The sequence below is a fragment of the Tyto alba genome, unplaced genomic scaffold, assembly GCF_018691265.1.
Source record: "Tyto alba isolate M040663 unplaced genomic scaffold, T.alba_DEE_v4.0 Super-Scaffold_39, whole genome shotgun sequence".
NCBI lineage: Eukaryota > Metazoa > Chordata > Aves > Strigiformes > Tytonidae > Tyto > Tyto alba.
The window spans coordinates 15321790-15334256 of NW_024881314.1; the positions used below are offsets into that span (position 1 = coordinate 15321790).

The following is a 12467-nucleotide window of genomic DNA, read 5'->3' on the forward strand; positions in this document are numbered from 1 at the left end:
CCTCCAAACTGGCCGCAGGCACGGCAGTGACAGAGGATTTGTGGCCTCCTCACTGGCATGAGCGAGCCTGGGCCTCAGCTTCCTCCTGCGTGGGCTGCTGCAAGGGCAGCTGGGGCCTCCCCCCGGGGAGCTCCCTATCCAGGCTAAATAATCTTAATGAGCTGCAGGGGCATCCCACGGCTGGTTTTGCCCAGAGCAGCCCCCAGCAGGGTGCAGGCACAGGGTGGGTGTCACCTGGGCTGTGGCTGAGCAGAGGCTGAGGGCGGCCATGGAGCGAGGGGGCCGGGGGGACCAGGACCCCATTGCCCGTGGAGGGGCTCACAGCTGGTCCCGGGTCCCGGCCCCTGCGTGTGTGATGTCATCAGGAGGTGATGCCATAATGGGGCACGTTCCAACCCCCCAGGCAGACAGGGTTGCAGAGCTTCAGTGTTCCAGGCCATGCCACCACCGGTCCCTGCCTGGCATGCTGCTCTCCGTCCCAGGGCTGGCGGTGTCCTCCCAGCCCGCCCAGCTCCACCCCGTCACCTCCCAGCTGCCACAGGCCAGCGTCTGGCAGGGGGTGCCAGGGCCCATGGGGGCCCCGGGGCAGCTCCCCTCTGGGGTGCCGCTTCCCCTGGGGGTCCAGCTCCCCACCATTGTACAGTTCCCCCCTGGGGTGCAGCTCCCCCCTGGGGTGCCACTTCCCCCCATGGTGCCACTTCCCCCCCTGGTACCTGGGGTGCAGCTCCCCCCTGGGGTGCAGTTCTCCCCCATGGCTGCTCCCTGTCCCCCTGCCTACAGCTGGGGACAGCAGCTGGTGCTGGGGACACTGGTGCCCCACCAGCCGATGGGGCTGGGGCCAGGGGCTGTGGTCCAGGGGGATCCCCTGTACCCCACGGGCTCCTGCCTGTGGCACGTCCCTGCCCACCCCGTCCCCCCGCCACCCTGTCACCCCACAACTCAGCATTGGGTGCAGGGCCCCCCTGTGCCCCACACCCTCCCTGGCAGCGCCCAGAAGCCATCAGAGGCCTCCAACAAGAACGTGGTGGCCACTGAGGACAGCGTCCCTGCTGCCACCCCCCACCCCCCTGCCCTTGATCCGCCGACCAGCGGACCCACCATACAGCCAAAGGGTGAGTTTTAGGGGGTGGCAGGGCCCGCAGGTGGGTGGCCAAGCCGAGGAGAGCTTGCATCACCAAGGACTGGTTGTCTTTGATTGCTTTTTCAGCAGTGGTGACCACCCCAGCAGCCCCGGGGAAGCGCACAGACCTGCCCGAGCAGGGGCCAGCTGCCTTCGCTGAGGCCTTTCCTGAGCAGGCAGAGGACACCACCGCCTGGCTCCACACCGAGGACAGTGAGGACACTGTCCCCGATGGCCCCGACAGCCCCAGCTTGGCCGCCTTCCTCCGAGAGCTGCCCGACCTCTCGGACTATATGGCAGAGGGCAGCTGCCCCAAGGATCAGACAGCGGTGGCGGGGCTGGGGGACAGCGAGGACACCGGCCCCGATGACCCTGGCTTGGCTGCCTTCCTCAGTGAGCTCCCCGACCTCTCCGAGTACGTGGGGGCAGGTGGCTGCCCCAAGGAACAACGGGTGGTGGCGGGGCTGGGGGACAGCGAGGACACCGTCCCTGATGTCCTTGATTTCCCCTACAGCCTGGCCAGCTCCGCCTTCCTCAATGAGCTCCCGGACCTCTCCATGTACATGGTGAATGGCAACAGGCTCCCCGGACCAAGCGGTGGTGGCACAGCCAGGGGACAGCACGGACAACCGCTTGAGCACCGATGTCCCCCGCTTGACTGTCGAGGTCCTTGATGAGCTTCCCCACCTCTCCGAGTATGTGGGAGGGGGCAGCTGCCCCAAGGAGCGAGCGGTGGCGGCGGGGCTGGGGGATGGTGAGGACACTGTCCCCAATGTCCCCAACCTGACCACCTCCCTCAACGAGCTCCCCCACCTCTCGGAGCACAGGGCAGAGGGCGGCTGCAAGGAGCAGGCGGCGACAGTGGAGATGGTGGCCGGCGAGAACACCTTCCCCGATGTCCCCCACAGCCTCGCCAGCACCACCTCCGTCGGCGAAGTCCCCGACTTCTTGGAGGATGAGGTGCAAGGACAACAGCCCCAAGGTTCAGCCTGGCAGTGGCCATGCTGGGGGACGCTGACCCCTTCTGGGGTGCGGCGGCCTCCCCCTCGCAGGACCCCAAGGGGCAGCAGGGTGGGGTGGCAGCAGACCTCCCCACCCGGCTGCCCCCGAGCCCCTCGGAGGCTGCTGAGGAGGAGAGCTCCCTGGAGACTTCCGAGGAGACTTCAGAGGCCCGTCCTGTGGAGAGTCCCTGGAAGGATCCCCCGCAGGGTCTTCTGGAGAGTGTCCTGCTGAGCCCCCTGCGCATCCCGCTACTGAGCCCCCCGGCCAGCCCCCCGGCTGCCCCCCAGTGTCATCCACCCCTCAGGGCCCCACTGGTGGGGGAGGCGCTGCGGAGGCAGCCCCGGGGGGGTTGGACCCACTTGCCGCACAGGGACAGCGCAGCGGTGGGCAGCAGCAAGAGGCAGAGCATCCGCATGACAGCAGCGTGCCCACCAAGCGAGCCAGAGCCCTGAGGGACCCCACGGGGCAGAGTGCCCCACACCCCCCCGGCCGCTTCTGACAGCTGGGCACAGAAGCTGTGGGGCACAACCCCTGGGACATGCGACCCGCACCCGCCCGCTCCAGCCCCAGCCCCAGCCCTCTCCCATCTCTCTCTTTCCTTCTTCAGTCATTAAAGGGTTGAGGATTGTTTCACATCGCCTCTGCCAGTGGGAATTCCTGCAGTGGGAGGTGGGGGGGTTAACGCAGCCCCTGCCCCACGCATAGATCTGACCCTCCACCTCATCACCCCACTGTCTGAGGAACCCCCCATGATTGGAGACGTTTAGTGAAAACGTTAATCCCCACAGTCAGGGTAAATGAACTAGAAAGAGCTCTCAGAAATCTCTCTGCTGCCATGGAAGCCACAGACAATTCGCACAGCAGATGCCACTTCAGCCCCGCAACAGGAAAATTCTCTTTTAGCTTTGACAGCGGCACAAAATCATCTAGTACTTGCTATGCTTACCCTGCACCAAGGAGGTTCCTGTGCATTGATTCACAGCACCTCTTGTGCCGAGGTTAACAAATCTCAACAAAATCAACACAACGTCCCGTACCACTTCCAAACTTTTCTAAATGTTACATCAGATCACAATAGCTCCAGGTGGATTTTCACTTTCTGAGCTGTTTAGTTGGATACCATCTCATTATGGTACACCAGAAATCACTGGGCAACTTTACTGATTGATTTGAATACCAAGAGGGAAGGGCAATGATTAGCATATTCATGTTATTTCCTGGAAAGCATTATCATATGCAAATGTCTCTAACCCACGTGTGGATATGTTGGACGGGGGTCCTCTGGTGCATGTCGATAGTCTTCCTCACCGTGTGCGCCGGTTGAACTCCATCCTTGCGCACGCTCATTTCATCTTTGGCTGATCTTCCAAACGAACACCAGTCCCTTCTGGTACCTACTCAAGGTCCATAACCAGCACCCAGTGTTTTAATTCGGAGTCCATAACGATTCGTACAGAGATCAAGGCACACCCCACCCCAGCTCCCTGTTCCTAAGGGCCTGAGCGTGCTTGCTCTTCTCCGAGCTGCTGTCGCTCCCCCTGAAACCCCAAATCCCATTGCAACCCCCCACCCCAACACTAACCCCGGCTGGCTCCCAGCTCTTTCCTTCGGTGCCCGCAGCAGCCCCGCCCCCGGGCCGGGGTGGGGGGGGCCCGTTCGGCCGTGTGCGCAGCGGGGCTCATACCATGGGGGCCGCGGCCGGGCCCTAGGGGCCCCAGGGGCGGGGCAGGGCGGGGCAGGGCGGGGGCTGCCTCCTTGCCTCCGGTTCGCCCGCCCCCAGGCCCCCGTCTCCACCCCCGGGGGCCTGCGGGGACCCGGCGCAGCAGCCGCAGCGTGGCAGAAGCGGCAGCGGCTCTTCGAAGGAGACGCCCCGCCGGCATTGCCGGCGCCCCCCGTCGCTGGCGGGGTCCCAGTGCTGCTGCTGGCCCCGCCACCGCCGCACACCCCCGCCGGGCAGGGGTCAGTGTGGGCTGTGGGGCCGGGCAGGGAGGGAGGAAGAAGAGGCGGAGGAGGGGCCGGGGCTGGGTCGGAGGCGGGCACAGCCTTGGCGCAGGGAGAGAGGCTGCCGGAGCCTGGCGGGGCGGGGGGAGACCAATTTCTTACATGTACAGATACTACGCAAGATCCTCATCATTTTTGTATTTTTTTTGTATCTCCTACTGCCGATTTCCCAGTTTTGTTTACCTGCCGCTAATCCTATGTAGTTTAGCAGTTCCTACAAACAGAAGAAGACTTCTACAGAAACCTGATAATTTTGAACCCACTTTATGTTTCTGTTTGCTTTGAGTTGAGGCTGATACTAAACCAAACAAGGTTTTGCTTCTGAAGAGCATGGTACTGGCTATGTTGAGTCTGCTTCCCATTGGCCAAGTGTTTTCATTCATCCAGCACTTTGTATGTGTTGATGCATCTGTGATTTTCCTGTCATTCAGTGTTCTTGTCCAGTTAGGCAGAAGTGCTGTGCTACAGAAGAAGATTACATGCTTGACTTTTGCTGAAGTAATTAACATACAACTGGACCTGCCTTCTCCAGTTTAGTTTATGTATGCTAAGATAGCTTTGTAACACATACTGACCAAAACAAGGGGATGCAGGATGGCAGTACAGCTTCCTGGAGTAATTTCTGGAATGCTGTTGCTTGGGTCTCACAGTGACAGTGTTTGAAGTCCTTGTCTTTGTATTAGGATATTCAGCATAGGAGAAAAGAAAAAAAGGACATACACAGGTATTTGACTTTGGAAAGTTGTCATGCTTGCTGAGTGGTTTCTGTTTAGCACTATTTTGTGTTATCATCTTTATGCTACTGAAGTTAAAAGAAAAATGCTTAGAAAATAAGTGAGAAAGGAGGAGTGTCTTTGACTTTCACCTGCCAAGTTTCTTCTGTGAGCTTGCATGTGTGCGAGGCTCAGGATGCTGTACCAGTCAGTAGGCTTATTAGGCTTATTTCAACATTGCTCAACAGAGCCGAGACCTTGAATACGCAATTAAGGATGGACACATCTCTAACTTGAGTAGCGGAACAAGCTGTAGTAAGGTATCACATCAAAGTCTGACCCACTAGAAATGGTAGATGATACAAAAACACTCACTTAATTTTAAAGTACCTGCTCTTTAGGTCTGCTGAAGTGATTAGTCACCTTTTTGGTTTCTGTTTAACTTGATTGCTGACACAGCGTATTTTTTTGTTCAAGGTTTTTCATATCAAAGTAAATTACAAGATACAGGATGGATTTGTTTTGTGAACATCCCTTTTACTAGGCAAAACTTCACATGCTGCTGGAGTATGTCTGTTTTCACCAGAACTATGAATATGCTAGAAAGGAGCTCTTCTTAAAACTTGTAATTGAGTCAAGTCTGGAAATTAATAATGCCAGCCGAGTGCTACAAGTGCATACGATAATTACTTGTATGCTTGCTAAAAGTTGTGGAGTGGCTGGAAGCAAATAGGCACGTTGTGAGCGATCCAGACCAAGGGGCCTCACAACCGCAGCTGTTGTGAAGGACATATGCAAGGTGGAAAGAGATAAGGAAATTGGGGTTTTGAGAAACTGCCTATGTTGCAAAGAGGTAAGGAGGTTGGAATGTAAAAAAGAAGATAAAAATTTGTATAAACAAAATGTAGGTATGGCAGAGCAAGGCGTGTGAACTTTAACCTAATAGCAACCAAAGCTTTAACCTAATAGCAACCAAACATAACACGTGCGCTTTGTGCTAGTGTATAAATTGCTGTGTATCCTTTAATAAAGTGGCATTAACTTGATCACAATGATCGTGCATGTTGTGTCTGAGACTTCCGCGTCACCACGCTGCACTAAGCAATCCCTGTCTGTCTTCTTCCTTTCCCTGGGAACACACAAACACTAATCAGAGCCAGAACAGCGCTTTTAGGCTCACAGCGAGAACTTCTCACAGAAAGCGCTAGCACGTACGATCGTCGCTGTACAGCAGTCTCCCCTCCAAACTACCACTGGTACGCTAAGCAATCCAGCTCTCTCTGCTTCCTTTGCCTAGGAACACACAAACACTACGCAGAGGCTGTACAAGCTCTTTTAGGTTCCTGGCGAACTTAAACTGCTTTGTGCTTATATTGTCTGTAAATGTGACTCGAGTGATGCCCAGCAACTTGGTGAATCGTATTGTTTATCATTTACCTATTTTAGGAGGGTGGGGTATTAATCCCATATGACTTTCTGCTTTTTTACATTGGTTTATACTTGGCTTTCACTAGTGTGACATTCATCTGTAACCCTGTGGTCAGTCTGCTGTGAAAATAATCCTAACGTATTGTATATTCTGTATCCTGTAGGCAAAGAGGAAGCAATTGTTTGAAGCATGGTGACAACTGTCCGATTCTCAACAGCAGGTATGTCAGTGGGTTTTGGTGAGGCTCTGATCTAATTGGAAAATTACAAACTGGAGTCAAAATTAATAAATTCATAGGAAATCTTGAACTCGGTTGCTCAAAATATAATACTGAGGACAATACTCTGAGATCTTATTTGTACGCCTTGAAAAAGATCGTCATTACTTTTATTCCAGTAGTGACCATTTCTTTCACAGTGTTGATGAAATGTGAGTCAGTGGGATGGGATGGAAGTTCTGTATGCCTGGAAATGGATGCTGAGCGGCATCTAGGGAGGAAGGTGGAATAATCTGCAACAGTTTGGGTTTTTTCTAATAATACTCATTTTTAAATGCCAGCATAGTAATTTGCTGCTCATGGAAAGACTTTGGACAGGTAAAAGCAACAGAAATCTACAGGTAATGTGCACGCAGTAATTTATTAATTTTGGTTGTCTTGAGGATACTTTTTTGCCAGCTTTCTCAGTGTATTGAAATACGAACCTGCAGATGGGGGTATTGAAAATTGGAGGGGTGCTATACCGAAATCTAATCTAAACCTCCCAATTTTCAAGTATTCTGTACCTTACCGTCCTTCCTCCTGAATGCCCTTCTTCCAGATTATTTTGAATGCGTTCTTAGAACTATGCACTATGTTCATGTTTTTTTTCTGTAGAAAAAGAATTTGAAATAGTTCTGCAGAAATATCAGTTCCTGTTTCTTACATAAGCCATCTCTCTCAGACTAGTACTCCCATAAAAGCCTTAGCTGTTAGTAGTCGTACTGAATAAACTTCCTCTTCAGGGATGTCAATCTGTTGACATAACCACAGTTCAATACTAAGGTTTTGTATTTTTATGTTGGATGTTTTTTGAATTTTCTGAAGGTGAAAGTGGATGCCTGGGATGTGCACTACACAGGTCGTGTAGTAAGTCACCTCTGTATCAAAGAGGAGGATGTGACATGGCAGTTATCCTGACAAAGCCCCTTCTGTAACTGTTGATACCTTATTTTCTCCCAGCCATACGTGCAGCTTGCTGAAGATGATAAGGTTCGGTACGAGAATGAAATGCAGTTGTGGGAAGCAAAAATGGTCAAACTTGGATGTGAAGACCTGATACGTTCCAGAAAGCAAAGCCAGAAAAGAAAACTGCTGAAACCTGTAAACAAAGCTGAAACAGCCAAAGCTTCTTCATATGAAAACGAGGCAAAGTTAAAGTTGAAAAAATCGGAAGAATGAAATGGTTAAGTATTTTATATTTGATGCCCTTTGGTTGTCATGTCTTTGTCCTGCTGTGTTAATGCTGCAGTCTGCATTAGCACCAAAATTTGGAGAACCCATAAAGGGCCCACTGGAGAAGTAGAAAAGATGATCAAGGTAAGAGAGGATGCGGTATCTCTCAGAACTGACTGAAATAATCATTGCAGTTGTAGCCTCAACTGTACAACAGTAACTGGTTAATCAAGCTGTGAATAGTGATACTCACTGACATCAGCAGAGCTCTCCAGTAATGGTAGATAACGGCTAGCTTTTATAAGATATTTTTAATGAAAGCAAGAATATTCTGCAATGTTACCAGTCTAAATGCTGTAAATAAGAGCTGAAATCTGAGTTAATGCTGCTGTGTTTTATTCCCTCTATGGTATTGGCAGTGAAATGTTCTACATTTCAACAAAAGGCACAGGAAAGGTAAAATACTAACTTTTATTTCATGCATCTTTTTGTACGAATCAATCAGTGTATACCACTTATGTTGCATTTCACTTAAAGACCACATGAGTTTTGTGTAAACGTATCTTTACAGGACTTTTATTCCATGGCTTTGTTTGGATACATGCAAACACTTTTGCCTTCCTGTTGTCACATTTGGGACAGCCTGGAAGGAAGAGACTATGTGTGAACTGTTAGAACTTTGAGTTTGGATGTAATAAATGTAGGTATTTTGAAGAGGTGCTTGTTTTTTTCTACCGGGGTCTGTCTGACTTAGTGAAAGCCTCATAGGTATATTGGAGAGTCTATTTTTAGAAGGAAGGCAAGCTTTTTCAGCAGGCAGTGGATTTCATCCATCCCGAATGACTCACAAAAGCCAGCAAAGCTTCGTTTTACCAGTGGGAAGTGGAAAGCCAAAGAGGAGTTGCTCGCCCGTTTGTTTTATCTGTTTGTTTTCCGCTGGTTTTAAAATGTACTGCTGCTAACTGTGTCTGAGCGCACCTGGCTTTCCTCCTTCGCAGGAGAACACAGAGCTGCGTCCCGAGGGCGGAGGCTCTCGCTCCTCAGCAGGTTCCCGGCCCGTCCCTGAGGGGCAGCCGTCCGCACCCAAACCATCCTCGGAACGGCGGGGGAGCAGCGGGGAAAGCCGGGCCGGCTGCAGCCTGGCCGCCGGCGTCTGCGCAGCTCCTGCCTGCTCCAATTAATTGTGTGGGAAGCCTTCCCCCTCCCCTGCCGCCCCCTGCGCCCGCCCGCTGGAGCGGCTGGAGCCGCGGAGGGGAGCGGAGCGGAGCGGAGCGGGGCCGAGCGGCGCGGTGCGGCTGAGGGGGGGGAATCCCGCCCGCCTCCCTGAGGGCGCTGCTGCCGCCGTGCCACGCATGTGCTGGCCTCAGGCTGGCGAGGGGAGGCCGGGCAGGCTGGGGCTGCTGGAGCCGTGCGGGGCCGCCTTCGGTTCTGCCGAGCGCTGCTGCGTCCTGGGTACCCGCCGGCGGGCCTCGCCGCAGGAGATCCAGCTGCGGCTGCCCCCGTGCCTCGCTCCGTGTCCACCCCGGCCGCGCCGAGCCCCACGCCAAGGAGGAGGCGACGCGGCGGTTCCAGGTGAGGGAGGCTGCCGGCCGCCCCGCTGCTGCTGGCCTGACCGGCCGGCCCCTCCGTGCCCGCAGATCCTGGGCAAGGCCTACGCCGCCCTCAGCGAGGCGGAGCAGCGCGCCCTGTACGGTGAGCAGGGCACGGTGGAGGAGGAGGGCGAGGTGCTGAGGGGCGAGCGGGACTGGCAAGAGTACTGGCGGCTGGTCTTCAAGAAGGTAAGAGCTGGGCCGGGGCCCCGCAGGGCTCGCCTGGGCGGGGGCAGGCCCTGCAGGAAGCGGGGAGCTCCCTGCTTCGGGCTTGTGGCCGTGTCTCCCTGGCGAGCTTCAGGTAAAGCACGTGGCTTCTCTTGTTTTGCTATGTTTTGTTTTGTTTTGTTTGTTTGTTTGTTTTTTTTTTTTTTAACGCTGTCTCTGAAATCCATCTGGTGAATTAATCATGTAACTCCAGAAGTGTCACTTCTTTGCTTCAGATCACAGTGAAAGATATTGAAGACTTCGAAAAGAGCTAGAAAGATTTGGACAAAGAGCTAGCTGTTATTAAAGCAGCGTACGTGGATTTTGAGGGTGACCTGGACAGAATAATGGAGTCTGTGTTGTGCGTGGACTATACAGATGGACCAAGAACATGGAAAATTGTAGAAAAAGCCATTGCCTCTGGAGAAGTCCCATTCTACAAAGGTTTTGTAAGAGAGTCTAAGCAGAAAATGATTGCGAGAAAAAAGGCGGGTAGGTTATATCAATCCGGGACCAAAGGGAAGCATTTTTTTTATGCTAAGTTTTAATCTTCCTTGTTAGAAATAAAATGGAACTGTTCTTGAGGCAAATGTTTGCTACAGGATTTCTGGGTTACAGATCTTGCTCTGTGTCTTTGACTTTCACATTTGGACACCTGTGTTCTCACCCCTCCCCCCCCCCCCCCCCCCCCCCCCCCAAATTGTTGTGAAAGGCTTTTGAGCTGTGATAGGTTGCTGCTAATCTTTATTCCTTTGTTTTATTATTAATTCTTTATTTTATTATTATACACAATGGCTTATTACAGTTTAGCATGTCCCTGCATTTATTTACACAGCTATGAGTTGCTGGAGTTCAGTGTACGTGGTAGAAATATGTTATGCTTGCCTTCTGGTGAGTGTGAAATAACATTCTGGCCTAAATGGACCTCTTCTTCAATGTGGGGTTTTTTGAACACTTTGTAGATCTTACATGCACATCGCAGTAACCGTTCTCTAAGTTAAAGAAAATGTAATAGCTGCCAAGACAAAAAAAGTGTGGGTGGGGGGAACAGGGATAGGCATAGACATCACATTCAGCATTGTGAAACAACAAAAAACTGTCCCGCTCTACTAAAGCCAGAATGGTCTTTCTTTCACCAGTTTGTCATCTGTGGCCAAATTTGGAAATGATTTGTGTTTCCTTGCAGCTAGTTGTATACAGATTAAAAAAAAAAAAAAAAAAAAAAAAAAAAGTTTCATAACTATTATAAGACTTTGTCAAATAACTTGCAAAATACTTGTTAAAAACTAGTTTGCTATTTTAGGCAGAAAAAGAAGCTAGAGAGGCAGAAGAGACTAAAGCTGAACTGGGACTTGGTGGAGAAGATGATTTGAAAGCGCTGATTCAAGTAAGGCTTTTTCTATCTGCTGAAGAGAAGTATGTTACTGGCCTATAATTCTGTTCTCCCTGAGCCTCTTTGTAGTTTGGATCCTTGCAACTTGAGAGTTCTGAGGTTAAAACCTGACCTTAATGTTAGCTACCTATGTACTTTACTTAATAGTCAGTGTGGTATGGATTTTACTGCCTGCGTCTTTTGAAAATTAACAAAGTTATTCAAATATCCTTATGGCATGCACAATCAAAATATTTAACTTCTAGTTTTAGGTAGGTAGACAGGGAGTATTAATGATTCTTTCCCTGAGGGATTCCATCAGGATGCAGAAGCTGATAGGTCTTACTGTTTTGTATCTTGAGGGCCGAGGAAAGAAACATAGTTTACATTCTGCTTTTTGGAATGTTTTCTGTTTCTCATCATCCAGTGGGCTTCCTAGAACCTTAATGCTTAATCATTCCTCAAACTGTAGTAGAGTTTTGGGTCTAAACTTGGAAATTGTTTTGCTTTTCCTAGGCTTATGTTGGGAATTTTTATAGCCACTTTACTTCCATCTCGATACTTCAGGAGAAATTAGGTATAGAGCCTAGAGTACACAAGTAGAATTTTGCTTGATAGTACTATACTTTGTATTGTATTATATTTGTATAGTATTATACTGCTTGCATTCCCTGTTTAATATATTCCAATATTTTATGTAGCTGTCATACTATCAACTTCAATAGAATAATCTGTACTAGGAAGTAGTAAAAGTTTTGGGTCGGTTTTCTTTTTTAATTTCCTTTCCCCCAGAGCAGAAGTAAAGATCGAAAAAGGGAAATGGATGACTTTTTGGCCCAACTGGAATCAAAATACAGGAAAAATGCTAAAAAAGGAGAAAAGACGACTGCAGCCAAGAAAGGAAAGAAATAAAGAACTGTGTAGGCTGAGATAGCAGGTATCATTTTGTACGGGATCACGTGGATTTGGGAGAATTTCAGAGTTTTTCTGGGCTACTGTTTCAGAGTGTGTGCATCAGTTTGCTGTGACTGGGAGGTAGGATACAGAATGCATCATGAACAAGACAAAGCATTCTGGTGCTACTCTTTAAAAATCCTTTGGGTGTTCTTCGGTTAAGATCAAACAGATTCCTGAGTAAAAGTTGTTACAGTAAGGAAGCAGTGTGAGGTTTGGGACCATGGTGCGTTTATTAAACTTCTTTGGAAGCACCTTCCTTCCAAACACCTAATAGATATTGGTACAGTTGATGGTAAAACGGTGTAACCCCTCACCTTTGAGAGTCTTCAGTGGCGATTCCTGCGGTTTCTGAGTTGGAAACCTTATCTTTTTGCTAGTCACATGTTTCTTATGTAACAAACCTTCTGCTGTTTGTTAAAAGTCCTTGAACTTCATCTCAACAGGTATTTTCAGTGGTTTTCTAAAGATACTTTGGAATATTGCAGATTTAATAGAGGAAAAGTTTTCATAGAATTCTGTGCTAAGTTGCTTCCCCAGCCCTCTCTAGGTTTTCTATGTAGCTGTTCAAAACAGTGTCGACTCTTCTGACTGATTGAAGTCAAGTAAATACTACACACTTGTATAACAGCTGTAACTATGGCTGCA

At 50.4% G+C, this 12467-nt stretch overlaps 1 pseudogene; it reads left to right on the top strand.

Moving 5' to 3' along the window:
* The first annotated feature begins 9049 nt into the window (after nt 1-9049).
* Nucleotides 9050-12169, top strand: LOC122154364 (annotated as a pseudogene).
* Nucleotides 12170-12467: the final 298 nt, after the last annotated feature.